We start from the raw sequence: 17,031 nt of genomic DNA on the forward strand, positions 1-17,031 counted from the left end.
CATCGTGCCTTAAGGCAAATTGCTGGAACTTCCCGTACCAAAAATTATTATTTTTTTTTAAAACGATTAACATTTTTGAAAAAAAATTACTTTGAAAAAAATAAGATTTTTGAGAAACTATAAATTGGACAAAAAATTAGTTTTTTTTGAAAAAAAAAATTAAAAAAAAAATTTTTTTTTTAAAAAAAATTTTTTTTTTTTGAAAAAAATTTTTTTTTTCTTTATTTTGACATATTGTGGAAGATCTGAACTTTTTTTTCAAAGCAATCGTACTGCTTTAACTACATAGGGACAAAATATAAAGCGCGTAAGCGCCGCATCGCTGTCTAACGCATAAGCATTGGTACGGAACCGATAGGAATGTTAACAAAATGTATACTTATTGTTAAAATCTCTATAAAATGTCTGATAATTTGATGTGCATATGTCTAATGATCATTTTTGACCGCCAAATGGCTCATTTTTTTACTTTTTCCTCTATATCTCCGAAACCGCTTGACCTACCTTCATGAAAGTTGTATGGATTCTTCATCTTGTCAATACAAATAAAATGTTTTTTAAATTATTAAAATCGGACGCTCCGTTCTCTTAAAAACTGAGTTACCGTTTTCGGAACTTTTTGCCCCGTATCTTCGGAACGGCTTGACCTGCCTTTGCCAAAAACTAATCAGCACGTCTCCTTATCAATACGGATCGAATGTTTTTTGAATTATTCAAATCGATTGATCCGTGTTCCCGAAATCGTCGACGAAAATTTGTATCCGCACATACATACACACACATACATACATACACACACATACACACACACACACACACACACACACACATACATCCATTTTTTCTAAGGTATGCCAAAATGTTCAGAAACCTCTGAAACGTAAAGATATATAAAAATTTTCATTTTCGATTTTTTTGCGATTACTATAACTTGCCCTACGGGAAGTTAATAATCAGATGAGCATAAATAAATGCAGTCAAATTTTCAAAAATTTGTTTCAAAATTAATCCGCGCGAAAATGAGTAGTGAGCTGTGAGTGAAACATGTGAATGCTTTATAAATTTTCAAACATTCGTAAGCTTTATTTCATTTTTATATTTTTGCAAAATTGCGTTTTTTATGAAAAAATTTAGGATTATCAAGTACTAGTACCAAATTTGTTTACGGTTTTCATTCTGTTCGATAAATATGTATAAGGAAATAATTTTTATTATATCTAAAATTCGGACCAAATGTCAAACCAGAAGGAGGAGCACCATGACAGTACAGAGGGCATTGGAATTTATCTTGGAGATAGTGGATACTATTTGTAGCAACCACTGCGGTATTCTTCAAGGTATAACAAGCGGCGTAAAGAAATTTATTTAATATTTTATATTGAAGTTTGAACAATCAATAAAGGCAACGTTCTCCTATGCCCTCGCCATCAACGCCCTTCTAGCGTGGCTTGAGAAGAATCTCGGACTTTGCAATCATCTCCTTGCCCTCTAAACGTCAACTCGCAACTAATCTGACGATTCAAACCCCAGAAAATTGTTGTAGGAACCAGTCATTATGGCGGAATTATTGATGTTTCAATGGCATTACAGTTTGTAAAAAATACAATCGTTTTCGCGTACTGAACATAACTTTGGAGAAAGATATTCATGTACCAAATAGGTTTCTAAAGGTTTAGTTTCCATGTGCAGCTCCCACACTTTGACACTGAGATAATTTGAGAGATCATATATCTGCCTGAATTACTAAGCTTGACATCACTTATAGAACTAATTATTTCACTAAAAAAACTTCTATTTTTCGGATATTCGTGATCTTCAAACATCTTAGCAGTCACATCAAATAAGGTGCTGCCGTCGCAAAGCAAGATTGTCACTATTGAAATAAAGAAAATTATCGACTCCAATAAAGTAATGACTTTGGTCAGTTCCTGCATATTTGTATGTCTACGATATTAATCCGTTGATCTGGAAGTTCTGGATTTTTATGTTTAATTCGTTAACAATCTGCTGATAATAAGAATTAACAAAAATCGACTTTATATGATAGGTGTGCACATGAGCCAATATTCTACGGGGAAATGCTTCAACCATTAATTCCATTGGTTTTACTCGCACTTAGCAAAAGGTAATATTTTTTAAATTGAATAACTACTTTATTTATTGCACATTTCAGCTAATTACCACAAATTATAATACAAATGTATAAATATATACTTTAGTAGAGTAAACAAAATTAAATGCATAGGCGACCACAAAATGCACCTACATATCCACAAATTATTAAAAATACTTTTCCCTCATCAGGTCAACTTAAAACAACGATTTTTATGGACATCACCTCAGAAAACTCCTGATAAGTTTAATTTTAAGAATGAACGCAAGTCGACTTCATGTAATAGGTGAGCATTATCAAATATTCTACGGGGGATGCTTCTACCACCAATTCCATTGGTCTAGTTACCGTTTAGAGAAAGGTAATACATTTTTAAATTAAAAAAATGATATATATATATATATATATATATATATACATTATAAAGAAATTGAGTAAACGAAATAAAAATGCTTTGGCGAAAATAGTTCGTAAAGTAGACTTAAACATTCATAAAATATTAAAAATAATTTACACTTAGCAGGTATATCTACAGCAACGATTCTTATGGAAATAACTCGTCAGCAAATCACTGAGAATATATGTAGATGTCAAAAGAGTCCTCTACCCTCATTTCCACAATCCAAGAATTAAATTTAAATACAAACTACGGGTCTTGAACCAATAAAGAAGTAATCACTATAACTAAGATCTACCAACCCATAAAAATTGTCTGGATAAGCACACGTTTCAATAAAATTTGTATAAAAATTTAATATATTTTTCTACACTTTTAAACTATAGTTTGTTTTTTTTAATTACATATCTTTTAAAAACAATTGCATTGTTTTTACAAGTGCATTAACCAGTTAACTATTCTCATTGAAATGTAGGCACAATTGTGTCGTCAGAATCGAGGTAAAATGTTCTTTTAAGGTAAACTACCACTTACAACTATTCATTTTATATCGACATATTATAATTCATTTTATATCGGCACATAATTATTCATATAGTATACTCGTCAATGCACAAAATTCTACCACTTCGCCATGAGTATATTATTCAACCACAATTGACTAGTGAAGTCAACAGAAGGCTAATGAACTTGTAAAGCCTATAAAAAAAATCAGTCTATAAGTAAAAATAATGATGTATTACAATACCAGCGGACAATAATTGGTTAACCAATTCCAAGATTATTTTTCCCTCTGATGGTTTTACTATTAACGATTTTCAAAACATAATTAATAAACCAATAAATGTGTTCGTACTATTTGTATATACAAAGAGCGTCAGATGAGTTCCAAACGCTTGCATAATTTTTCTTCTCTCAGTGAAATCTAAAGCAGAATTCTTGAAATGTGTTCGACGTCTTTGTCACTTGAGAATGTAAATAAAAAGCCAACAATATTAAGTAGCTTACGAGTAGAATAACATATAACAGGTCATAAAATAAATAAAGATGTTGTGACAGTCGCACTGGTTCTTAAAATACATTTTAGTTATTTTTGCTCCGTATACTATGTATGCACGGTACGCGTAATATGAATCGTACGGCACCGATCTGATACTACAAAGCCATTCGTTTGATTTATTTAGAATCGAACAATAATACGAAAGCAAATTGTTAAAAATACCATTCCAAACTTGAAAATGATGAATGTGATACACATTATATATGTACATATATATATATATATATATATATATATATATATATATATATATATATATATATATAATGTGTGTATATATTCTGTTTTATTATTATATAAATACAAAGTACAAATCTATAACTTTATATTGAACTATATTATATGGAAATTTTTCCATAATAATTCTAAATTCAGGATATATGTATTTAGCATTGTTTAAAATATTTTCTGTCTATATCCTTTGACATCTTTAATCTTCTATAGTTTACTAAACATTTTACGTTAAATTGTGATAATATCTGAAATTTTTTTGGGCTTGCAGTTCACCAGCAATATAGTGAGGTGATTGTAGAGCGTACCTGAGACATTTGACACCGTTAGTAGAGTGTAAAATAACTATTTTATAATTGAATATTAACATCACATTATTAACTTCCCGTAGGGCAAGTTATAGTAATCGCAAAAAAATCGAAAATGAAAATTTTCACATTTCTCGACGTTTTAAAGGTTTCTGAACATTTTGGCATACCTTAGAAAAAATGGATGTATGTGTGTGTGTGTGTGTGTGTGTGTATGTATGTACGTGTGTGTATGTATGTGCGGATACAAATTTTCGTCGACGATTTCAGGAACACGGATCAACCGATTTGAATAATTCAAAAAACATTCGATTCGTATTGATAAGGAGACGTGCTGATTAGTTTTTGGCGCAGGGAGGTCTAGCCGTTCCGAAGATACGGGGCAAAAAGTGCCGAAAACGGTAACTCAGTTTTTAAGAGAACGGAGCGTCCGATTTTAATAATTCAAAAAACATTTTACTTATATTGAGAAGGTGAAGAACCGATCAAATTTTCATAAAGGCAGGTCTAGCGGTTTCGGAGATCTAATGAAAAAAGTAAAAAAAATGCCATTTGGCGGTCAAAAATGATCATTAGACTTATGCACATCAAATTATCAGATATTTTATAGATATTTTAATAATAAGTATGAATTTGGTTTACAGTCCTATGGGTTCCGTACCAATGTTTACGCGTTAGACGGCGACGCGGCGCTTACGGGCTCTGATATTTCGTCTTTATGCAGTTAAAGCAGTACGATTGCTTTGAAAAAAAGTTTAGATCTTCCAAAATATGTCAAAATATAGAAAAAAATTTTTTTCAAAAAAAAAAATTAATTTTTTTTTATAAAAAAATTTTTTTTTTATTCAGAAAAAAGTAATTTTTGGTCCAATTTATAGTTTCTCAAAAATTTAAAAAAATTTAAAAAAAAAAAAAAATGGTACGGGAAGTTCCAGCAATTTGCCTTAAGGCACGATGCCTTAATTGCCTTAAGACAGAATTCCACTTACAGCTAGTTTATTATTAACATGTGACCGAAAACGTGGCAATTCCAATTATATAATATATAATATACATAATTTAAATTTATCTTTTAAAGATGAAGATAAAACAAAAAGATTTCTCTCTCTCTCTTTCTCCCCTTTTTGAAATATTAGTAAAATACAATAATAAACATTACGATTTTTTTACGATTATGTGCATTTGGATTCTTGATAATTCAGCAACATTAATTATTCACTCAGCAGCAAAAACAGAAAGTTATTTCAATATTCATAATTATATGAAGAAAAGATTTATTTACGAAATACGATTTACTAATTTCATATTTTCTCGATGTTTTAAGTCATTCTGAATTATTAGAAACCAAAATGGAAAAAGGTGTGCGTGTATGTGAGCAAAATATGACCTCTCATCGACGTTTTTTCAAAAATGGCTGCACTATATATGGATGCATATAGATAGTGCCTATATTTCAATGAGAACAGTTAGCTGCTTAATCTCATTTATTAATTGTTTTTAAAATATATGTTATTAAAGAAAACAATCTATAGTTAGGAAGTGTAGAAAAATTTATTGAAGTTTTATACAAATTTTATTCAAACAACATGTGCTTGTACAGTTTTTTATAGGTTGGTAGATCTCAGTGGTAGTGATTACTTCTTTATTGGTTCAAGACCCGTAGTTTGTATTTAAATTTAATTCTTCGATTGTGGAAATGAGGGTAGATGACTCTTTTGACATCTACATATATCCTCAATATCCATATGCTGGCGAGTTATATCCAGTTCGTTACTGTAGATACACCTGCTAAGTGTTAATTATTTTTAATGTTTTATGAAGTCTACTTTGCAAACTACTTTTGCCAAAGCATTTTTATTTCGTTTACTCAATTTCTTTATATTGTGTATATATATATATATATATATATCATTTTTTTTAATTTAAAAATGTATTACCATTTTCTCAATGCCGGTAACTAGACCAATGGAATTGGTGGTTGAAGCATCCCCCGTAAAATATTTGACAATGCTCACACCTATTACATGAAGTCGATTTGCGTTCATTCTTAAAATTAAACTTATCAGGAGTTTTCTGAGTCCATAAAAATCGTTGTTTTAAGTTGACCTGATGAGGGAAAAGTATTTTTAATAATTTATGGATATGTAGGTGCCTACGCATTTCTTGTGGTCGCCTATGCATTTAATTTTCTTTACTCTATTTGCCAAAGTACATATTTATACATTTGTATTATAATTTGTTGTATTTAGCTGAAATATGCAATAAATAAAGTAGTTATTCAATTTAAAAAATATTACCTTTTGCTAAGTGCGAGTAAAACCAATGGAATTAATGGTTGAAGCATTTCCCCGTAGAATATTGGCTCATGCGCACACCTATCATATAAAGTCGATTTTTGTTGATTCTTATTATCAGCAGATTGTTAACGAATTAAACATAAAAATCCGTTAATATCGTAGACATATATCCTACAAATATGCAGGAACTGACCAAAGTCATTACTTTATTGGAGTCGATAATTTTTTTTATTTCAATAGTAAGTGACAATCTTGCTTTGCGATGCAACGGCAGCACCTTATTTGATGTGACTGCTAAGATGTTTGAAGATCACGAATATCCAAAAAATAGAAGTTTTTTTAGTGAAATAATTAGTTCTATAAGTGATGTCAAGCTTAGTAATTCAGGCAGATATATGATCTCTCAAATTATCTCAGTGTCAAAGTGTGGGAGCTGCACATGGAAACTAAACCTTTAGAAACCTATTTGGTACATGAATATCTTTCTCCAAAGTTATGTTCAGTACACGAAAACGATTGTATTTTTTACAAACTGTAATGCCATTGAAACATCAATAATTCCGCCATAATGACAGGTTTCTATAACAATTTTTTCCGGGGTTTGAATCATCAGATAAGTTGCGAGGTGACGTTTGGAGGGCAAGGAGATGATTGCAAAGTCCAAGATTCTTCTCAAGCCACGCTAGAAGGGCATTGATGGCAAGGGCAAAGAAGAACGTTGCCTCTAAATATTAAATAAATTTCTTCACGCCGCTTGTTATCCCTCGAAGAATACCGCAGTGGTTGCTACAAATAGTATTCACCATCTCCAAGATAAATTTCAATGCCCTCTGTACTATCATGGTGCTCCTCCTTCTGGTTTGACATTTGGTCCGAATTTCAGATATAATAAAAATTATTTCCCTATACATATTTATCGAACAGAATGAAAGCTGTAAATAAATTTTGTACGAGTACTTGGTTATCCTACATTTTTCATAAAAAAACGCAATTTTGCAAAAATATAAAAATGATGTAAAACTTATGGATGTTTGAAAATTGATAGAGCATTCACATGTTTCACTCACAGCTCACTATTCATTCTCGCACGGATTAATTTTGAAACAAATTTTTGAACATTTGACTGCATTTATTTATGCTCATCTGATTAATTTATAATCATCAGACGAAAAGTGTACTAAAATAATTAATTTACTGCGGCCAGCTGTAGATTTGTACTTTGTATTCATATAATAATAAAACAGAAATATATATATATATATATATATATATATATATATATAATAAACAAATCCGTTTACATGTTTGTGAATATCTGTTATGTAAATTTCCGATGTGCGTGGTACACATATGCGTGGCTGAACGACAAATGTTGACCGATGTCATGCCTTCTCTCGGATCTCGTCTATATTAATAAGCCACATCTGGTAATACATAAGGATGTATGCCATTTTGCTAACAATGTTCAAAACACTCTCGAAGAGCAGGTAAGTACAACATAAGTCTCAAGTCAGTCCGCAAGTTAGCCTTACATTATGGTCCATAATTATCACTGCATCGTACACACCATAAATTAATCTGAAGACTTATAATGATTTGGGGGTGTCCATGAAGCTACGATGAAGTCTCCAGACAGAGGCCTTCGGCCACAAGGTACTGGATTCAAGATTTGCGTCGCGTACTAGCCAATGTCATGCAGTAGTGATATCCATTTTCTTTTGAAAATGCAGATTAAAAACATGTTTCTTTCATAGCTCTTCCGCACTACGGTGCAAAGAAGTATGTGAAAATCAACATGAAGAAATTTAGCTTCGGTTATGCCAGGGCACGGTAGTGACAATCGACATAACAGACAAACTATACTGATTTAGACATAGGGTCCAAAGGGAGAAAGACAAAGTATGTTTGTTCGAACAAGTTTACGTCAGCGCCATTACATTAACACAAGCTGTAACCCCCATTGCTTTTAAACTCTTGTTATAACTAAAGCTAGAATTCATATTAAACCGCACAAAAAATTGTACTAATATAAAATCGTACAAAAATATAATGTCTCAAAAATAGGATTCACTGTGCATGCATAAACAAGTTACAATTTAACTCGCGATTAGTTGCCTTCAAATAAGTCCCCATTAATAAAATTAAATTTTCAATTAAAAAGTAAATATGTAATATGTAAAAAAAAGAAAAACGTATAATACGCAAAAGAAAATAAATATACTATGTATATAAGCTACAAAAAAGTAAATATGTAATAAAAAGTAAACGTAAAAAAGATATATATTTATGTCTTCAAAAAGTTCTTCATTTACATTCCGAGCATTATATTTCTGGAATTGGCACAACAGCATGTTTAAATAACGTATGCGAGTTTTAGCATTACTTTACTTCTGTTGAATTTAATTTGAAGCAAGTACTTGGAAAATCAATTAACTTTTTATATCCACAAAGATAACGTGATAATTAGATTATACATAATTCACTTATTCTTTGCATTTTGTAGTAGGACGGTATGGAATATAACTGCACATTTCATACAGAATTTAAATATGACAGAATAATAGGATTAATCATTTATTTTCAATTCATATATGCATAAGAATACTCACATTATATGTGCTAGTTTGGAGATACTTATAGGATTGTTGTGCGCGATTTAAAAATAATACAAAAGATCAATTTGATTGTTTGATTTATGGGCAAGAGCATAATGAATGTAAAGTCAATCAGTCATTCCTAAATTTTCAAATGCTTAATTTATTAATGTAAAATTTTTGATTGTTGATTAATTAACTTCCCGTAGGGTAAGTTAAAAAAAGGAAAATTTAAATATATTTAAATAACGATACGGAAAGTTCCAGCAATTTGCCTGAAGGCACGATACCATGCACCACTAGTTAATATATATAACATGTACATAGACATGGTTTGCTCAAAGACAACTTCTAGCATACCGCCTCTTTATTAAAATACAATAAAACAAAAATTAAATGGTTTGTTATTCAAATAACATGTTGGAAGCCATGTTTATTTAACTATATTGCAAGGAAAGAAAAATTAAATAATTTTAATAATTACACGGTTATTTCTTTCTGATACATGACCCTTTCGCATGCACGACGGTAATTTTTTGCTAACATTTCCACGTGCATTTCTTGCATGTTGATTAAATATTGAGACAGGAGTAGATTTAATATGCCCAGAGCTTAAACTACTATAATATAAAATTTAATGGACTCTAAATATATTCGCACTATTGACAGGAAACGAGCTTATAAAAAACTTTTATGCTTCGAACATATGAAATTGCTTAAACGTGTTTGTCCCTAGGCAATTATACGCCAACAGTTTATTTGACGTTAGTGATATATAGGTCATAACGTGGCGATTATATCGCTTTCAATTGGATTCAAATATTGTAAGTATCTCCCTAAACAAACCCTAAATAATATTATTCCAATAACATTTTTGTTTGTTTAACCGCATATTCGTTCAGTGCTCATCGACCTCAATAAATAGATTACATATTCCAGATTTATGTAGTAAGAAAGTACATATAAATCTACAGTAAGTATTTTAATAAAATTACTAATATTACTATTACTTTTCTAATTTTGTTTGCTGAAAAAATTGGTAAAAGTTTCCTCAAAAATGGCTGCACCAATTTCAATTAAATTATTTGATGAATTTGATGAAACTTGAATTCATTAGTTTTGCGAGACAAATGGTACAATTATAAAAAATCATCAAAGTTTGAAATAATGAGCCGCCTTCTTCGTATATAAAACATGTATAATAACAAATGGAAATCGCTTCGATTAGATTTTAATAAAAAGCAAAAGCTATTATATTCTCAAAATATAAAGTTGAAAGTTAATAATTTCGTTTAGGTTGAAAATTACATTTATTAAGTGAAATGGCTTATGCAACTTGCCTTAAAATAACACGAATTAGTGGCACATAAAATGTGGTTTGCTAAATGTGTGTAAGATAAATTGAATTATAATATTTTCACAAAATTGAAAATTGTGCGCAAATGTCAATTTTTAACATTCAGATGGCGGCAGTATTATAATTTTAGGCATAGCATATATCGTAACATTATATTCTACATAGATAAACGAATATAACTATATTTTGTCTATTTTTATAACTTTCAGTAGGGTAAGTTATAGTAATCATAATAGATTTAAAAAACATTTCATTTATATTGACGTAATGAAGAATTGATTAAATTTTTGCAAAGACAGGTCTAGCGGTTTTAGAGATACAAGAAAGTTTTGAAGAATGCCATTTGGCGGTAGAGAATCAGACATTTTCGACCTGAACGAATTGAATCAAATACTTTCTAGAAATTTCAAAATTTTCATAATTTTGAAAAAAATTCAAAAACATCAGTATTTTAAAAAAAATCCAAACATTCAAAAAGTTAGGTATTTTTCAAAAAAGGTATTTTCAATTTTTTTCAAAATATATTCAAATTTAACAAATGTTTTCAAAACTTTCAAAAATGGAATGTTTTTAACATTCTCAAAAAATTTTTTTCTATATTATTAGAAATTTTAAATTACGGTACGGAAAGTTCTAGCAATTTGCCTTGAGACGCAATGTCATAAACCCACTAGTTAATTTTGTTTATGAATTCGTATGAAGCAAAATTTATCGGTGCCAAAGCACAGTATTGAAATCAAGCATTTTTATCGTGTGCAAAGCTGTAGTATGCAAATGTACAATATCATATTCGTATATACGATTTGTGAAAATCGTATCCGTTCATGTTAGACACAACAAGAAAGTCGCAAAATTCTATCATATATTGCTTCATGATAAATAGCATTTCCCCAATACCAAAGAGCGCATGATACATAAATTTATATATTTATTTTCACGCGAGCTTTTATATGACATATACGTAAATTTCCAATTAAAATCCAATTTAGATAATCCTAATCAAACAAACTGGTGAGTTTTAAAAGTGACAATTGCGAAAATGTCGTACCACATGAGCTAGGTGCGCTTGACTTTTCATTACAGCCCCATCAACCAGCCCCAGCCCTCCATCTCTCCGTATAATTATACCAAAACGCCTAAGTTCCAAAACAAATCTAATCAGGCTCTCCGCCCAGTGTATGCATTCGAAACGTACTCCGGCAGGGTTGAATTTATCCGAATACGATTATATGGGACTACTTAATACGAAATTAACTTCAAAGTTTTATCAAAAGACATTATAATTGAATCAACGAGTTCTTTTAATCTAAATCGAAAATTTTTAGAATTATCCAAATGTAATCATCAGTACTATTAGTACAAGTTAGGACAATTTGATATACATATCTAATATGTAGTACACCATCGAAGCAAAGTGATTAAAAACTGACAGGGATTAGTAAGTTTCTCGAAAAAAATAATAAATAAGGATTGTAGTAAGTTATCAAACACATCTCAAGAACACGTAATTCTCATTGCGTGGCCAAGATTTGGCCAGGGCTTTTTCAATTTAACCCGGGACCTTTCGGGGCATGGGGTATAAATGTTTGAATATAAATAGAAATAACTTATAATAACTGAGAGACTAGCAAAAGTAACAAGAGAAGAAGGTTGTAGAGTGAAGATCAATATATATATCGTAAACTAAAAAGTGGTTTTATGAAAATATCTTATGGTGATGGAATATTTATAATTTTCAGTCCGCTTAATATCTAATTAATCATAGTGATCCTCACCATGGCCGTTAAAAATAATCCAAATGTAGTATGTTAAAAAAATATCCAAAATATAATGTTGAACTTAACATATTACATAAATAATAATATTTTACAAAATCGTCATTGTGCCCTTATTCCAACATGTATGATATAATCAAAATCAATAAGTAATTATAAAAAAAAGAATCATAAAAAGTTCATTATTTTCTCGGATAGTTTCAGAAAACGTTGATTTATTTTTATACTTAACCTTTTCGAAATAATACGAAAATGATTATTTTAATTTCCTTTGGCCGTTTGAGTTTTCTGGCTAATATCTTTTTTTTCACTTTTGGTGTAAATTAATTTTAAAAATTATAAGAAACATAAGATAAACATCGGGTGATGTTTTTGTTGATTGCTTTTGCATTGGTTAGTGAAGCTTTCATATTTTTTATATTTGTTTGATTGTGTACTTTATTGTATGCAATTAAACTTATTGTTAGATAAAACTTATTACATTATATTTTTTTATAAAATTATTAATATCTGTTGTTTTACTGGGCAATTGAATTTATATATACTTATATAAAAATAATTATTTTTAACTTATTTTCGTAATTTAAAATCCAAAACAGATTTTCGGCCCTTTCAACAATAGACACAGCAAATGATGATAAATTAGGTAAACCGGCTCCAGTTAGTAAGCCCCCTCCAATATTTATTTACGGAGTTGAAGGTGTTAATGATATGTCAAATCAATTAAATGAAATAATTCCGCACGATCAATATTTCCTGAGAAGTTTTGCTAACCATTCATTTAAAATTCTTTGTAAATCTGTAGACCATTTTCGAACTTTATTCAGACATCTAAAAGAAACTAACGCCGTATATCATACATATCAATTGAAAGAAGAGAAGGCTTATAGGGTTGTTCTTAGAAATGTACATTTCAGCAAGCACAATTTCAATTAAATTAGAACTATTAAAACAAGGACATGTCGTTCGTAATATCCTAAATATTAGACATAGAATAACAAAAGAACCTCTTAATATGTTTTTTGTTGATCTGGAACCAAATAAAATAACAAAAACATTTATAATAGTTGCAAATTATTCAACTACATAATACGCGTCCAACCACCGAGAAAGTCTAACAACATAATACAATGCACTCGCTGTCAACTCTTTAATCACACCAAAAAATACTGCAATAGACCATTTGCTTGCCGGTGATAATCATAATACAAAAAACCTTGTACTAAAGATCCGAATGCTCCGGCATGTTATTTTTGCGACGGCGTTCATCCAGCTAATTATCGCGGTTGCACTTACTTCCAAAAAATCAATCAGTCATAAAACCAAATCCAATAAACCAAAATTTTAAAAATTTTAATAATTTAAACAACATTTCTCCGGCCTTGAAGCCAACAATTATTCACGATCGGCTACAGTTGGGTCTGCTCATAGAATAGTAATTGACACAAACAATGAAACAAACGATCCAAGCCAATAAAGTAGTGTATTGATCACCCAGTCCAGTCCGCCAACAATTATTTTTTTGGATGAGGAGCGCAACCAAGCAAATAAGCGAGCTCAATGCGTCAGTATTCCACTTTGAGTCATCTAAAGAAAATGATGAACGAGTACGCAGTACAACGTACAACCCTCATGGAGGTATGCCGTGTGATGTAGGAAAACCATGTTTGATAAATGAAGATTATAATTCTTCTTGTCATGTTGACACGGCTCATCACTTATCTGCTCGTAGTCTGTTCAGCACTACACACGAACTTTGAGATATGTGAATCGTGCGTGATAGAATAATAACCGCTCTAACTGATTATCAAAAACATTTTTCTTCTCGTTTAAATAACGCCATATGTAGGGTAAACTGGCCGTCATCCAATGACCTAGGGTTTATATAAATTGATGACGAAAATTATATAAAATCAGGGATTCGAATTAATAAATAGTAAGTAAATCAACAAACCGGAAAATTAATAATTTTCGAAGTTAAATAATTGACTGTTGATTAACAAATTGACCAACTCATTAATCAAATTATACAAGAATGGTTTTATTTTTTTTTTTAATCTATATCGAATATTTCTCGTAAAAGCGAGATATGTTCTACTATTAAATTCCAAGAAACGCTTTGGCCAAATATTACATTATTATTACATTTAAAGCATATTTGAGCAACTGTCGTGACCCAAATATATTAACATAATAAAAATTTATTTCAAGCTAGTATCAATCCAGGCCAGGCTAGTATGAAAATAACATTTTATTTCATACTATATATCAATAAAAATGAATGAATAAATTAAATAAGGTATGATTATATAATCAACATAATTTAGAAATAATAGAGATCTAGGCAACTATTCTCGGCTAAAATAAAAATGTGTTTTCGGCTAAAAAAAACTGTACTTACTGTGTGATCGGGCGTATGTGTGTAACTTCACGTATGTGTTATCAGTGAGACATAATAATGATGCACTTATGATCAAATTATTTGTGGTTTCTGTAGGTTAGCTTTTTTGAGTAAAAAGCCTAATCACACAGCAAATACTTATTGTTAGTTTATTAACAGTTTTTACTACCAATTCATACAAAGATAGATTCGTGATATAGCTTTATTATAACATTCATATTTTATCCGAGAATTATACCCTTAGCAACTTTTCAAAAGTTGGTACATCAGAATGTTTAATCTTTGACACGGCCTATTATTCAAAAATTTTAATAACAAATTCTTTTCGTATGCCGACAATATTTTAGATTGTTATTTAAGACCATAATTTTAATTTGATTTGAAAATTTGCTTTATTTGACTTAAATACATGCATTGATTTTTATATAAAGATATAAATTGTATACACCTATTCTGGGAATATCATTATACTATCATAATATAATATTGTTTGCATATGTATAAGTATATGTTTGTTTCAATTAATTTATATAAGTATAAAAAGAGCTATTAAAACATACTGCCATGAAAACATACTGTCATAAAAACATACTGCTATTTAAGACCATAAACTGTACTACCAAGCACAACGTTTTATCAAAAACGTCATTTACCAAAAAACTCAGGAAGATTCCAACAGATATTTCATACAGTTTCTGAACTTTAAGAATTTAGTTCAAAATTTTTATTTAAAACGTGGACGAAAATGCACAAAACTAATAAATCAGAAACTTTAACTAGTTTCATCAATGGCTTGCAAATTTTTGAATTCGCAGCCTTATTGGAGAAAACTGGCGACTTCAGTCGATTGAAGTCGAATTTTTGCTGATGTGCTCATTTTGGTGTCAAACGATTCAAAATAACTTAAACATCGAAAAACATAAAATTAGCAAACCAACGAAAAGAAACTGCTTCGTAAAGCTAACAATGTTTATATGTAAAGAAAACAATAAAATACAGTTGCACTAAAGCTGAAATAGTCAAACAGCAATTTAGTGAAACAATAATGATTGAAATAGAATAGAGAAAACTCTTACGACTAATCCACAAAAAGTTTAAGAAAGATAACATGAAATTTTTGTTTATGTTTTGATATTGAATGGAGTTCATTCATTTTACTACATAAACCTTCACCAGTATTGAAAGAGTAGGTTAGTTTATATGCTCGTGCCTTAATTAGTTCGCGTCTGGTATTATATTTCGAAAAGGATGAAAACAAATTAAAAAGTTCCGAATTTTCTTTTGATAAAAGATACCGTAAACAACAGAAAAGTGCACTGAACGTTAGAATGTTATAAAACACGCTTCTGGAAAAAGCTTTACTGGGCAAAGCGAAAATTATACGTATTGCTTGACTGAAGTTTAAATATTTAGAATAATGTCTATAAAAACCTCAGAATTGGATATAGTAGGCAAGTATGCAAGTATGAAAATTGACAGAATGAAATAAAAACAAACACTTTAAACCGAATTTTCTAGATCATTTTAGTAATGCGAATGTAAAATTATTATCAATATGGATACCAAACATTTGGATAATTAAAAAAAATATATGCCATATTATATATGGTTAACAAGTAAATATTTCTGTACCGATTTGTTGCACTACTGCAATTTTTACTTGTTAATCAATAAATAAAATAAATAAAAGAACCTATACTGGGACTAATGATTTTGAAGTAGATTGATGGTATCATTAGAAATATAATATCCTAGTTATAAAATAAAACATTTTCAGTTCAAAAATTTTTATTCAATTTTACCTTTGATAAGTCTTGATGATTAAAATAAAATGCATGCTATATATGAAATTACATGTATAGAATTCAAAGTTTTGTGATTTCATTAATTATTTTTGGCGCAAAGCGTCAAAGAAATGCGGAATAAGAATAAAACTAGCGAGACAGATTTTATCACTAAACCAAAAACTTATTCGTAGAGTTGATAATTCAAATTTTTGTACAAAAACAAATATACATTCACAAAAGTTTAAACATACCAGCCGTGAAAGTCGTAATCTAGAGCAGAAGCTCTAGATTACGACGCATACCATATGAAATTAGACTAACATCAAAATTCAGCAATGCAATTAATCAAAGAACATTCTCCAACCAGAAGGTACAAAAAGAAGGGCCAGAAGACCTAACTTAATTTAAGCACTGTTCATTATACTGGCATAGATTATTATCTACAGTGGTATTTTCTCAGCGGAGGGGAACCCTACTTGACATATTTATGGATCATACAGGTTTATAGAAATTTGTATTTTCTGATTGTCTATGATAAATAATAAAAAATTAGTGGTGTATGGCATCGTGCCTTAAGGCAAATTGCTGGAACTTCCCGTACCAATAATTATTATTTTTTTAAAAACGATTAACATTTTTGAAATTAATTTACTTCGAAAAAAAATTAGATTTTTGAGAAACTATGAATTTTCGAAAAAAAAAATTATTGAA

The 17,031-nt window shown here is 29.8% G+C and overlaps 2 pseudogenes; one reads left to right on the forward strand and one right to left on the reverse strand.

Moving 5' to 3' along the window:
* Positions 1-1,584: 1,584 nt before the first annotated feature.
* Positions 1,585-3,054, reverse strand: LOC113375173 (annotated as a pseudogene).
* A 3,164-nt stretch (positions 3,055-6,218) lies between these two features.
* LOC113375175 lies at positions 6,219-6,944 on the forward strand (annotated as a pseudogene).
* The last annotated feature ends 10,087 nt before the right edge of the window (positions 6,945-17,031 follow it).

Source organism: Ctenocephalides felis, unplaced genomic scaffold (genome assembly GCF_003426905.1).
Source record: "Ctenocephalides felis isolate EL2017-DRISC unplaced genomic scaffold, ASM342690v1 CF-g0.4_SCAFFOLD_01886, whole genome shotgun sequence".
In the NCBI taxonomy this organism is placed as follows: Eukaryota; Metazoa; Arthropoda; class Insecta; order Siphonaptera; family Pulicidae; genus Ctenocephalides; species Ctenocephalides felis.